Raw genomic sequence first — 13,700 nt, forward strand, 5'->3', positions numbered from 1 at the left:
TGCTATGAAGCGACTCGGCTGGGCTCTGGAAACGGTTACATTGATTTGATTTGCGTTATTTGTGGACGTTCTCGTTTTTTGTCTTGGAAAACCAAAATATGCAGAAACACATTTGGGTGTTGTAAATGTCTACAGCTAAATAAATAAAGAACAGTGTGTGATTACCAGTTGGGAATGGCAACTTGTTTTTTGTTTTTTTTTTAATTTCGTAATTCCATAAGTGAGCCAATGTGAAGTTTATTCATTCCTCCTGTCAGCAAGAGCTGTTCATACAACCACGTATAGGAATGAAAAATCATAAAACGAGATCAGCTTAATAACTTGGTTTCTCCTATACAACAATGAGATCAGAAAGAAGTACATTTTAGACAGGTTCTTTCTGCTTCTACGATTTTTCTCCGAAGGAAAATAGATAGATAGATAGATAGATAGATAGATAGATAGATAGATAGATAGATAGATAGATAGATAGATAGATAGATAGATAGATAGCGTAGTTGGCAGGATTAGATAGATAGATAGATAGATAGATAGATAGATAGATAGATTAGATAGATAGATAGATAGATAGATAGATAGATAGATAGATAGATAGATAGATAGATAGATAGATAGATAGATAGATAGATAGATAGATAGCATAGTTGGCAGGATTAGATAGATAGATAGATAGATAGATAGATAGATAGATAGATAGATGATAGATAGATAGATAGATAGATAGATAGATAGATAGATAGATAGATAGATAGATAGCGTATTTGGCAGGATTAGATAGATAGATAGATAGATAGATAGATAGATAGATAGATAGATAGATAGATAGATAGATAGATAGATAGATAGATAGATAGATAGATAGATAGATAGATAGATAGATAGCGTAGTCAGCAGGATTAGATAGATAGATAGATAGATAGATAGATAGATAGATAGATAGATAGATAGATAGATAGATAGATAGATAGATAGATAGATAGATAGATAGATAGATAGATAGATAGATAGATAGATAGATACTTTATTAATCCCAAGGGGAGATTCATATACTCCAGCAGCAGCATACTGATAAAGAACGATATTAAATTAAAGAGTAATAAAAATTCAGGTATAACAGACAGTAACTTTGAATAATATTAACGTTTACCCCGCCGGTGGAATTGAAGAGTCGCATAGTGTGGTGGATGAACGATCTCCTCAGTCTGTCAGTGGAGCAGGACGGTGACAGCAGTCTGTCGCTGAAGCTGCTCCTCTGTCTGGAGATGATACTGTTTAGTGGATGCAGATGCCTGCTCAGCGCCCGTCACTCTGCCACGGATGTCAAACTGTCCAACTCCGTCCCTTGTGATTAATAAAGTATCTATCTATCTATCTATCTATCTATCTATCTATCTATCTATCTATCTATCTATCTATCTATCTATCTATCTATCTATCTATCTATCTATCTATCTATCTATCTATCTATCTGAATTCTGCTCCGTACTTGTAATATTTTGATTGCACTATTATATTGTATTGTATTATATCGCACTATTATATTGCACCATGATGTCCCTACATTGATGGATTGAAGGCCAGAGGTCCACAAGACCATCATCGTCATCAAATTCTTCCACATGAAACCTGAAAGCCATGAGGACTGATTGAGATCATTTACTGTATGTTAGGTGGAATGCCTAGAGGGGTCTGGGTGGTCTTGTGGCCTTGAACCCCTGCAGATTTTGTTTTTTTTTTGTTTGTTTGTTTTTTCTGTCCTCCCTGGCCATCAGACGTTATTTTCTTCTATGTTAATTAGTACTACCTAATTTTATTTTTTTAATTTTGTCTTTTTTCTCTTTCTTTATCCTGTAAAACACTTTGAGCGACATCATTTGTATGAAAATGTGTGACAGAAATAAACGTTGTTGTTGTTGTTGAGGATGACTTGTGTTCTTGTGTTCTGTTTTGTGTATTGTATTGTATTGACCCCCTTCTTTTTGACACTCACTGCACGCCCAATCTACCTGGAAAGGGGGTCTCTGTTTGAGTTGCCTTTCCCAAGGTCTTTTTTGAGAGTTTTTCCTTGTCTTCTTAGAGAGTCAAGGCTGGGGGGGTCTGTCAAATGTACTTCTTGTGTGATTTTGGGCTATACAACAAATAAACTGTATTGTATTGTATTGTAGTCATGGTCCTGCAGCCTGCTGCTCCCCACAGGTTGGATTTATAGAAGTTCTCCAGTAACTGAGAAGGCAGTCTGAAATCCCCAAGACGTCTGAGGTGGTCTCACCCATCTTTACCGACGCGTTGGTGACTTTGGACCAGGTCGGGGCACCAATATATCCGAATCTGAACACCCTTTCAGCCTGATGGGGTGGCAGCCCCTCTCTGCTGCTTCCTCCCAGAGTCCACAATCGGCCCCTTTGTCCGATTTATGTCATTTCAAATGCTCTAAAAATTGCGGTGCTAAAATCAACTCCTCTTTTTTGCTTGTCATGTTTGAAAGATCAAAATAACCGTTAAGAATGTTTACTTTATAGATTATTCCGATGGGGTAAAGTTCAAGACATAAAGCTTTGTATTGTAACGAAATCCCAGTTGGAGAGCCTCCACCATGAAGTCAAATCTGCAGCTTTCGCAGTAGCCTCTGGCTTGCCTTTGAACACAGCAGACGTATTAAATTCAGGATAAAATTCATAAACCTGAAAGCTGCAAGAATATTTAACACTTAGAGATCTTTGATGCATAGGTGGTGAAAATTAAGAAGGACCTGCCAAGAAAAATATTGGAGCGGACCGCTGGTAACCTTAGCATTCCCGTCTCCACCGCCTCCTGCCCCCTACTATGGCGTTGCCTCTGAAGTAGAACTGAGCGCTGTTTGAATGTGCTCGACGACTGCCTCCGCACTTAAATAGAAAGGGGAAGCAAAGGTCTATAACAAAAATTTCCTTTAAAGGTTACTGAGTTGCGAATATGTGGGCCTTTCTGTGCATTTGGTGGGTGGAAAATTTCGTTTTATTCTGCAAATGATCTTGAGTAGCATTTGGGACTTCTGAGGGGTCCTTAACCGCAACGATGAATGGTGCTGTATGACGCCTGGGTGAGACCTCTGGTTTCAAACTGAAAAAGTAAAAGTACTGGAAAGGACATTGTGAATATCCTAGAGATGTTTCTATGTGGTCCATAACAATAGTTTTGGTTAACAGAAGCTCATACAGTGTTGTCTTGGTTTGCAAGCATAATTCGTTTCGGAAAAATGCTTGTAATCCAAAGCACTCGTATGTCAAAGCAAATTTCCCCATAAGAAATAATGAAAACTCGTTCCACAACCCAACAATATTCATATAACAATGATTAATAAAAAATCTTCTTCTTCTTTTGGCTGCTCATGTTAGGGGTCGCCACAGCGGATCATCTTCTTCCATATTGTCCTCTCTTCAACATCTTGCTCTGTCACCCCCATCACCTGCATGTCCTCTCTCAGCACATCCATAAATCTTCTCTTAGGCCTTCCTCTTCTCCTCTTCCCTGGCAGCTCTATCCTTAGCACCCTTCTCCCAATATACCCCTCATCTCTCCTCTGCACATGTCCAAACCAATGCAATCTCGCCTCTCTGACATTGTCTCCTAATCGTCCAACTTGAGCTGACCCTCTAATGTCCTCATTTCTAATCCTCTCCATCCTTCTAACACCCAATGCAAATCTTAGCATCTTTAACTCTGCCACTTCCACCTCTGTCTCCTGTGCCACCGTCTCCAGCACATATAACATAGCTGGTCTCACTACCATCCTGTAGACCCTCCCTGTCACTCTTGCTGATACCCGTCTGTCACAGATTACTCCTGATACTCTTCTCCACCCACTCCGCCCTGCCTGCACTCTCTTCTTCACCTTCTCTTCCACAATCTCTATTACTCTGTACTGTTGATCCCAAGTATTTAAACTCTTTCTCCTTCACCAACTCTACTCCTTGCATCCTCACCATTCCACTGATATTCCTCTCATTCACACACATGTATTCTGTCCTGGTGGTCCTACTGACCTTCATTCCTCTCCTCTCATATCTCCACCTCTCCAGCATCTCCTCAACCTGCTCCCTACTCTCACTACAGATCACAATGTCATCAGCAAACATCACAGTCCACGGGGAGTCCTGTCTAATCTCGTCAGTCAGCCTGTCCATCACCATTACAAATAAGAAAGGGCCCTGATCCCTGATGTAATCCCACCTCCGTCACTCCTACCGCAGACCTCACCATGGTCACACTTCCCTCGTACATATCTTGTACCACTCTTATGTACTTCTCTGCCACTCGCGACTTCCTCATATAATACCACAGCTCCTCTCAGTCACCCTGTCATATGCTTTCTCCAGGTCCACAAAGATACACTGCAACTCCTTCTGGCCTTCTCTCTACTTCTCCATCAACACTCTCAGAGCAAACATCACATCTGTGGTGCTCTTTCTTGGCATGAAACCATCCTGCTGCTCACTAATCATCACCTCACTTCTTAACTAAGCTTCCACTACTCTTTCCCATAACTTCATGCTGTGGCTCATCAGTTTTATCCCCCTGTAGTTACTGCAGTCCTGCACATCCCCCTTATTCTTAAATATCGGCACCAGTACACTTCTTCTCCACTCCTCAGGCATCCTCTCACTTTACAAGATTCCATTAAACAATCTGGTTAAAAACTCCACTGCCGTCTCTCCTAAACACCTTCATGATTCCACAGGTATGCCATCTGGACTAACGGACTTTCCATTCTTCAACCTCTTCTCTCTCTCGTTCTTTTCATTTATCAGTCTCTCAAAGTGCTCTTTCCATCTGCTCAACACACTTGTAAAGTTCAGGTTAATTTGTTTTATGTGTTTTTTTTTTATTAAAAATGATTAATAAAAAATATAAAGTAAAAATACATAAAACAAATTAACCTGAACTTTACCTTTGAAAACAATCATGGCTGGTGTAAGGGAGACGAGAGAGAGGAGGAGGAGGAAGAAGGTTATGGTGAAGGACGACTTTCACTCTAACTAACGGAATCCCTGCTGTCTGTTGGCTCGCTGGAATCTTCCTCTTTTTTTGTGACTTTAACGAGGAGCCTCTCCAATGACAGTTGCTTCTGCCTCCTTTTGAGGATTTTGCGGAAATGTGACATTGCATTGTTGTTAAACAGATTCATCGCTCGCAATGCTACATCCTACGTTCGGGTGGTGCTTTTCTACAAAATTTTGCCTAAAGAACAGTCACTACACTTAGATACAAAATTTTAAAAATGCTTCACGCACACACACAGGTTGTCACAATGTTATCGTAAGCAGTACACGCTCGTACAGATGTTGACTATACAAGTGAGGCACGCTGACTCAGACTGAAAATGGGAGATGATTACCCACAATCCCACAGTATGAGAGAAAGAGAAGAACCATCAGCTCAGTTGTTATCACATGACGCTCAGCAGACAAAGCGTATACGTACTACTTGTATTGCAAGACCTCGTTTGTTTATCAAGTTAAAATTTATTAAAAATTTTTACTCATCTTGCAAATCACTCACAGACCAAGTTACCAAGGTTTTACTGTACTTTATACGTATCCAGAATGGAGACTTCTGTCCATTCTGATGCTTCAGCAGAACATTCGGGTGATCTCTGGCACTGCCCTCCCGTGGTTTGTGTCCTATTTGAGCAATAGACAAAAGTTTGATAGTCTTAGCCACAGCAGGGTGCATGTCACACAAGGAGTCCCTCAGAGCTCTGTCCTCAGCCCTCGGCCCTTCGGCATTATCACATGCTTCCACCTTGGCCATATTATTCATAGCTTTGGACTTTGTCGCATATCCCCTCACATGCAATGATTGCTTGAAGTCTGCCATTCATAGACGTCAGCAGGTGCTGAGGGTCATCTCTGGTGATGCTCTGCCAGGCCTCTCATTCAGCCATCTTTAGCTCCTGCCTGTTTCGGGGGGCTTGTCCCCTTAAATTTGGATTAGGGAAAGAAAGAAAGAAAGAAAGAAAGAAAGAAAGAAAGAAAGAAAGAAAGAAAGAAAGAAAGAAAGAAAGAAAGAAAGAAAGAAAGAAAGAGTTTTTTGAGTTTTAAATATACCTTTTATTAAACATTCAACAATCAATACAAAAATCAACAAACCAACAAAAAAAAGAACATCCTATGTAACCTAGTAATGAGTAATTTGTTGTAGATTCATAATAAGTAATTCACAAAACAAAAACACACTCCTCATTATCAAGTTTACAAATTGCATTCATTGCACACCACTTTTCTATAAATGTTTGCAAATTGTGGGTCATCCTATAAAACTTGAAATCTAATAAAATTCGTATTTTTAATTGTGCTTTAAAGAACCCCCCCCAAGTCAGACTCCCTGTCACTCTTAATTTTTTCCTTCCTGGTGATATAAATGGCAAGCTTAGCCTGGCCCAATAAAAAATTCGCTAATCTACTAACATTCTTTTTTAGCTCTCACATTAGCACAACCATATATAAAAACCTGATTGGTAAAATAAACACCCAAAACCTTAAAAACACAGCCAAGTACAGATAAAAGAGGTCAAATCCTAAAACAGTAAAGAAAACAGTGAAAAACAGTCTCTCTCTGTTGGCAAAAAGGACACATCTCTGAGATGTTGGAGTTCAGTAAAGACAAAAAAGAGTTAACTGCCACAATCCCATGAACAATTCTCCACTGCAGATCACCAGTTCTCTTATTCAATGGTGGACTGTACAGACTTTCCCAAATGGGGCCGACACCCTCCACCCCTCCCAGTTTATCCCTCCAGGGTGTATCCGGGTATCTGCATAGTTGGGACTGGTATTGAGCCTGGACACACACTTTATAAAGCTCCTTCCCTTCCGCAGAGTCAAAAGGAAAATATTTAGTTCTTCTCCTGTTGTTTTCCTCCATCATGTTCTCATTGGCATTAATTAACAAATTTGGAAATGCAGACAAAGGCTCTGGATAATCTGTAGCTTTGAAAAAGTGTTTCAAGAAATCCTTAGCTGTTGAAGGTATATTCAAAAAGATCTGCTGCAAAAATCTTTCTGCTGTGCGCACAGAGCTCAGTCCTAAAGCTGCAGCCACCGTCTCTGGGCTCAGCCAACTGAGTAGCTGTGGTTGAATCAAATTTTTAATTTGTAGAATACCAGCCCTGATCAGGCGTTCTTTCAGAGATGTTGACTCTACTGCCATGGTAGAGACAATTGGCAACTCTAAAGTCCAATATAAATTCAAGGATTTTTCCTCTAACCGACAGTCCAACTGTTGCCAGATTCTTAATAAACTCCGGTAAAAGTCTGACACATTACCAATGGGGAAGGAATCACTGTCCATTAAGAAAAGTGCTTGGTCCAATTTCAGGTTGCCAACTTGGTGCAGGAGAGCACATGCTAGTGGCTTCCAAGATCTCATTATGAAAGCTACTATATAGGGAAAGAAAGAAAGAAAGAAAGAAAGAAAGAAAGAAAGAAAGAAAGAAAGAAAGAAAGAAAGAAAGAAAGAAAGAACTTTTAAGAAAAGAAAACTTTTTTAAGCCACTATATAGGAAAAGAAAGAAATAAAGAAAGAACTCATTATGAAAGCTACTGTATAGAGAAAGAAAGAAAGAAAGAAAGAAAGAAAGAAAGAAAGAAAGAAAGAAAGAAAGAAAGAAAGAAAGAAAGAACTATTAAGAAAAGAAAACTTTTTTAAGGCACTACATAGGAAAAGAAAGAAATAAAGAAAGAACTCATTATGAAAGCTACTGTATAAAGAAAGAAAGAAAGAAAGAAAGAAAGAAAGAAAGAAAGAAAGAAAGAAAGAAAGAAAGAACTTTTAAGAAAAGAAAACTTTTTTAAGGCACTACATAGGAAAAGAAAGAAATAAAGAAAGAACTCATTATGAAAGCTACTGTATAGAGAAAGAAAGAAAGAAAGAAAGAAAGAAAGAAAGAAAGAAAGAAAGAAAGAAAGAAAGAAAGAAAGAAAGAAAGAAAGAAAGAACTTATTATGAAAGCTACTGTATAGGGAAAGAAAGAAAGAAAGAAAGAAAGAAGAAAGAAAGAAAGAAAAAGAAAGAAAGAAAGAAAGAAAGAAAGAAAGAAGAAAGAAAGAAGAAGAAAGAAAGATAGAAAGAAAGAAAGAAGAAGAAAGAAAGAAAGAAAAAAAGAAAGAAAGAAAGCAACTAAATAAAGAAAGAAAGAAAGAAAGAAAGAAAGAAAGAAAGAAAGAAAGAAAGCCACTAGATAAAGAAAGAAAGAAAGAAAGAAAGAAAGAAAGAACTCATTATGAAAGCTACTGTATAAAGAAAGAAAGAAAGAAGAAAGAAAGAAAGAAAGAAAGAAAGAAAGAAAGAAAGAAAGAAAGAAAGAACTCATTATGAAAGCTACTGTATAGGGAAAGAAAGAAAGAAAGAAAGAAAGAAAGAAAGAAAGAAAGAAAGAAAGAAAGAAAGAAAGAAAGAAAGAAAGAAAGAAAGAAAGAACTCATTATGAAAGCTACTGTATAGGGAAAGAAAGAAAGAAAGAAGAAGAAAGAAAGAAAGAAGAAAGAAAGAAAGAAGAAAGAAAGAAAGAAAGAAAGAAAGAAAAGAAAGAAAGAAGAAAGAAAAGAAAGAAAGAAAGAAAGAAAGAGCGCTCCATTTCAGAGAGCACACACGCCGCTCCTCAGTCCCCTCCTTGACGGTTTCCAGGCGCCGTTTCTTCACATTCTAAAGATACTTACTGTATGTCAGGGGAGCCGGAATCAGCAGAGCTTACATCTGTTCTAGATAAGATAAAATATTTCTTAAAGTAAAATAAGCAAAAGGGATACCATGGCATGCTGTAGAGCGCCTATTCTATCTTCAGCTATCTTAACAGCTACAAATATATTTGATCAGCAATAATAACCGTGGCCGCCATTGTTTAATATACTGTACACCTGCTGAATAATTAGCCTGGAGAGTTTGACGGAGCCTCTGCTGGCTTTTATGACTTCAAAAGAAGTGAAGCGACTCCTAGAAAATCAATGTTGAATGCAAACTGTAGCTGATGGTTACAGATTATATACACACCATTATGAAATGGTTGTGCCATTTAAATGACTCCACAAGTATTTCTTTACTAAATGCACTCACCATAATACAATTCATGAGTGAGGTTACAACATCAAATGCTTGCTTCTAATGCGCACTTACATCCCTCACAAATGACTGGGCACACACGGTTCCTCAGGAGTGTGTGGTGTAGAAGAAGAAGAAGGAGGAGGAGGAGGGAGAAGGGTGGTTGACCTCCATTCCTGGTTCAGTGAAGCTCAAAGGAGTTTGCTGTATCATCAGCCATAAACTGCCAGGTTGACGCTGCGGCTCAGTCTGTGGCTTTAGTCTCATTTTGTTTTCAGTGATTTTCTTTTTTAATTTTATCATGTTAATCAGTTTGTACTTCAATTTTCAGTTTTTCCAAGCTGCTTTGGACCGATACCTGAATAAACTCTGAAGGTTCTTCAATGCTACCTGCACTCCAGAAGAATCTCAGGGTGTGTTCAGGCCTGGCCAGGACTTACCATCCATGATTTGAATAAATGCTGCAATGCAAAAACTTTCTTCGTGAATCCCTGCTTTGCTATTTTAATTTCAGATTTCGACTTTCTCTTTTTGATTTCGATCTTGCTTAACATTCTGGTTTAAGGCACTTGGTTGAGCCAGCAGCCATACCACTGCACTTCAGAAGAGGTCATCCACCTGCAGCTAAGCCTATTCAGACCCCAAGCAATTACTTGGACGGGTAGACCATCTAGGAAAAGCTTGGGTTGTTGCTGAAAGAGATTTTGATGAGGCCAGCAGGGGGCGCAAATCATCTGGTCTATGTGTGTGGATCCCAATGGCCCAGTGCAGTGACGAGGACACCGTGCTGTAAACATAGCTCCATCCTTCGGGCTCTCTGTGGATCCCTGGGCATCCTTTGTAAAGAATAAGGTGTATCTCAATGTCCAGGCTAACTTGCCCACCATAGCCTAGTCACTCTGGCCCCCTAATCATCCCCTGTCTCTCTTTCTCTCACTCCTTCACCACCTTACAGCTCATGTGTGGTGAGTGCAAGGCACCAAAATGGCTGCCATCACATCATCCAGGTGGATTCTGCACATTAGTGGAGGCTGAGACCTTCGTGTCTCTGGAGAGTGGGAGGACACCCACGCAGACACAGGGAGGACATGTATGGTCTTGTCATTCTTACCCCCTAATCATCCCATGTCTCTAATTGGCTGTCTATCTCTCTTACCCCTTAACCACCTGGTAGATAAAGAGTGGCGAGCTGAGTGGCACAAAATGGCTGCCGTCACACCATCCAGGTGGATGCCACACATTGGTGGTGGTTGAAGTGGCTCCCCACTCACTATGTGAAGAATTTTGAGTAGCAAGAAAAACACTTTATAAATATAAATTATTAATTATAAATTATTATTATTATTATGTAATTAGGCCAACAGAAGCACCTAAAGTGGAGTTGGTCTGGAAAGTAATTGTACATCAGTTATACCACGATGTACGGAAGCCGAGAGAGGACGTGCAATATCGTTATTTTTTTAAATTGTTTCCTCGAGATAACAGACTAATTTTATCGAGATCTCAAGAAAACGAAACTTAACCTTTGCTCCTGGCATCAGGCTCGCTTAGATTGCGACGCCTATACAGCTGAAGCCTTTCTAAGCGTCTTCTTAAATTACGGAAGCTGAGAGAGGACGTGCAATATCGTTATTTTTTTAAATTGTTTCCTCGAGATAACAGACTAATTTTATCGAGATCTCAAGAAAACGAAACTTAACCTTTGCTCCTGGTATCAGGCTTGCTTAGATTGTGACGCCTATACAGCTAAAACCTTGCTAAGCGTCTTCATAAATTACGGAAACCAAGAGAGGATGTGCAATATTGTTATTTTTTTTAATTGTTTCCTCGAGATAACGGACTAAATTTTTCGAGATCTCGATAAAACAAAAGATCTTGTTTTATCAAAATTATGAAATAATTGTATCTAACGTTTAATGTTTAGCTTATCGAAGCCACGTCCTGTTTGAAATGGCAGAAGAGCAGAACTGTATCGATCAACGCGTCACATTTTTGTTCAATCGAGGTCTGACGCAGGCTGAAGTACATTTATGCCTTAGTTTAGAAAATAATAACGTTAGTGTTCGTCGTTTAAGAAGACAGTTAGCAAGGCTTCAGCTGTATAGGTGCCGCAATCTAAGCAAAGGTTAAGTTTCATTTTCTCGAGATCACGATAAAATTATTCCATTATCTCAAGAAAACAAATTTTCGTTTAAAAAACAACGATATTGCATGTCCTCTCTCGGCTTCCATAATGATGTATGTCATAACCGTGATCATTTTTAATTATATGGTTGGTCACCTGCTTAGTCAATCGCAGGGTGAGCACACACACACACACACACACATTCACTAAGGCAGCGGTTCTCAAACTGTGGGGGGGTGCCCAAAAAAGGGAAATTTTAAACTTATAGCGGTGTATCAGCAGCAAAAAATATAAGAATAAATTTTATTAGGGTTTCAAAAAAACGTTAGGGGGGCGCGATTAAAACTGTTATAAAAACTCAGGTCGCAAATACTTAAGGGTTGAGAAACGCTGCACTAAGACTTATTGAGTGTCACCAATCCACCTGACCTGCACATCTTTGAACTGCGGAGGAGAGCCACGCTGAGAACATGCAAACTCCACGCAGGGAGGACCTCAGACACGAACCTTGGTTTCCTTACTGCAAGGCAGCAGTGCTACCACCACTGTGCCACCATGCCAGTCTTAACTTATGATAATATACGTTTTGGACCCCTCTGCCCACCCCTTATTTGAACTGCATAGAGAGAGAGAGTTTGAGGGTAGGCACTGATTACAGAACTTTGCCGTACCCACCACACGACGAACCACCCGGGTGACACCTTAGCACCACACCGTGTTTTTTCCTGCCACCAACCCCCAGGTTTTCACTGTAAGTTAGATGCAGATTAACGTCATACCCCGGACAGAGCAATTGCAGGTTAAGGGTCTTCCTCAGTGGCCCTACAGAGTGGAATCACTTCTGCTGTTTTTCGGGATTCGAACCGGCAATCGGAAATCCCTAACCCTCAGAGCCACCACTCCGCCATGAGTCTGCCATTAATTTGGATCGACAGGATTTGAAGCTCCTGAGAGAGGGGCACCGTAGCAGATGCCAAGCACCGAGGAACTGCTGTGCCACTTTTACTGAGAACTGCTTTCCAGCAATTAATAAAAATAATTCTTTTCAAATATAGTGTTCTGCCCTGATTATTAAGACGTGGGAGATTAGGCTATACAGATGGCCTAACGTTTTCTACCATTCTCCTCTTTCCTTTTCCTTTTTTCATTTAAATAAAGCGAAATTATGTAACCTTCCTTTTGGAATCAGTAAGACTCTCCGGACAAGCAAATAGCTCTTATCTGTGCTTCTTGTAAACGGTGCTGTGCCAAGGCAAACAGGACCAGCACTCTGGAAAAGGAAAGAAAGATTCAGATAAAATAATTTTCATCTGAGAGAATTTGGTGTTCATATATTATTACTTCACTCAACCATTTTGTCCAAAGTTTTCCCTGGCGGTCGCCGTGCTCCACAGATGAGAACAGGCTGGCAGTGGCCCGCTGCACAGAACTGAAGAGGGCTGCCCACGCCTTCAGAAATCTGTGGCGCATCTCGAATACCCGGCAGAGTCAGATTGTAGGCAGCTCATGGCCTACATGCCGAGCAGAGTCCTTCCTTGTGCCTGATGTACCGGAGGGTGGCCTGCCCAGCTTGAGAAATCCTGAGAATTTCTATCAGGGACTCTGAATTTGCCTGAAATGTGTGTGCCAAAAGCCGATGTCACTTCTAGTCATGAGGCCTGTCAGGTTTGCCAACAGCAGTTGCTGATCTCATTGCCCGACCGACATGCACTTTTAAAAAACCCGATTATTCTCCTAAAACTTTTTATTAAGATGGAGACCCAGTCTATGATGACCATCAGAAAATTAGAGAATTGGCACAGACAGTCGTGGCACGGTCCTTGGAGAGCGGGCCATCCACTCAGCTTGAGAGGTCCTGAGAATTTCTATCAGACAGTCGGAATTTGCCTACAATGTCACATTATGAGATTTCTAATCATGGCTGGAGTGCCAATCCTGCCACCAACCCCCAGGTTTTCCCTGCAAGTTGGATGCAGATTAACATCACACCCAGGACGGAGGAATTGCAGGTTAAGGGCCTTCCTCAGGGGCCCTACGGAGTGGAATCACTTCTGCTGTTTTACGGGATTCAAACTGGCAATCGGAAATCCCTAACCTCAGAGCCACCCAGTCTACAATGACCATCAGAAAATTGGAGAATTGGCACAGACGGTCGTGGCTGACACACTTGAAATTTACCTACAATGTTACATTATGAGACTTCTAGTTGTGGGAGATGTCAGATGCCTCCATGCTGGGAGGACCGGGGGATCAAGGGTGGCCAGAGCGTTACCTCCCCCGGAGCAGTAGATGGCAACCCCACTGGGTTGCACCAGTGCCTTGGACTCCCGCAGAGCTTCATGGGAGTTGGAGTTTGGTGCAGCCCTGTTGGCATCCGCAGGTGCCACCAGGGGGTTCTGCAGCAGGAGCTACTGAGCCCTTATGGACAGTTCTTCCACCACACCTGGAAGTGCTGCCAGAAATACATCATCAAGCACCTGGAGCACTTACAAGTACCATA

This window comes from Erpetoichthys calabaricus, chromosome 15 (assembly GCF_900747795.2).
Source record: "Erpetoichthys calabaricus chromosome 15, fErpCal1.3, whole genome shotgun sequence".
Classification (NCBI taxonomy): domain Eukaryota; kingdom Metazoa; phylum Chordata; class Cladistia; order Polypteriformes; family Polypteridae; genus Erpetoichthys; species Erpetoichthys calabaricus.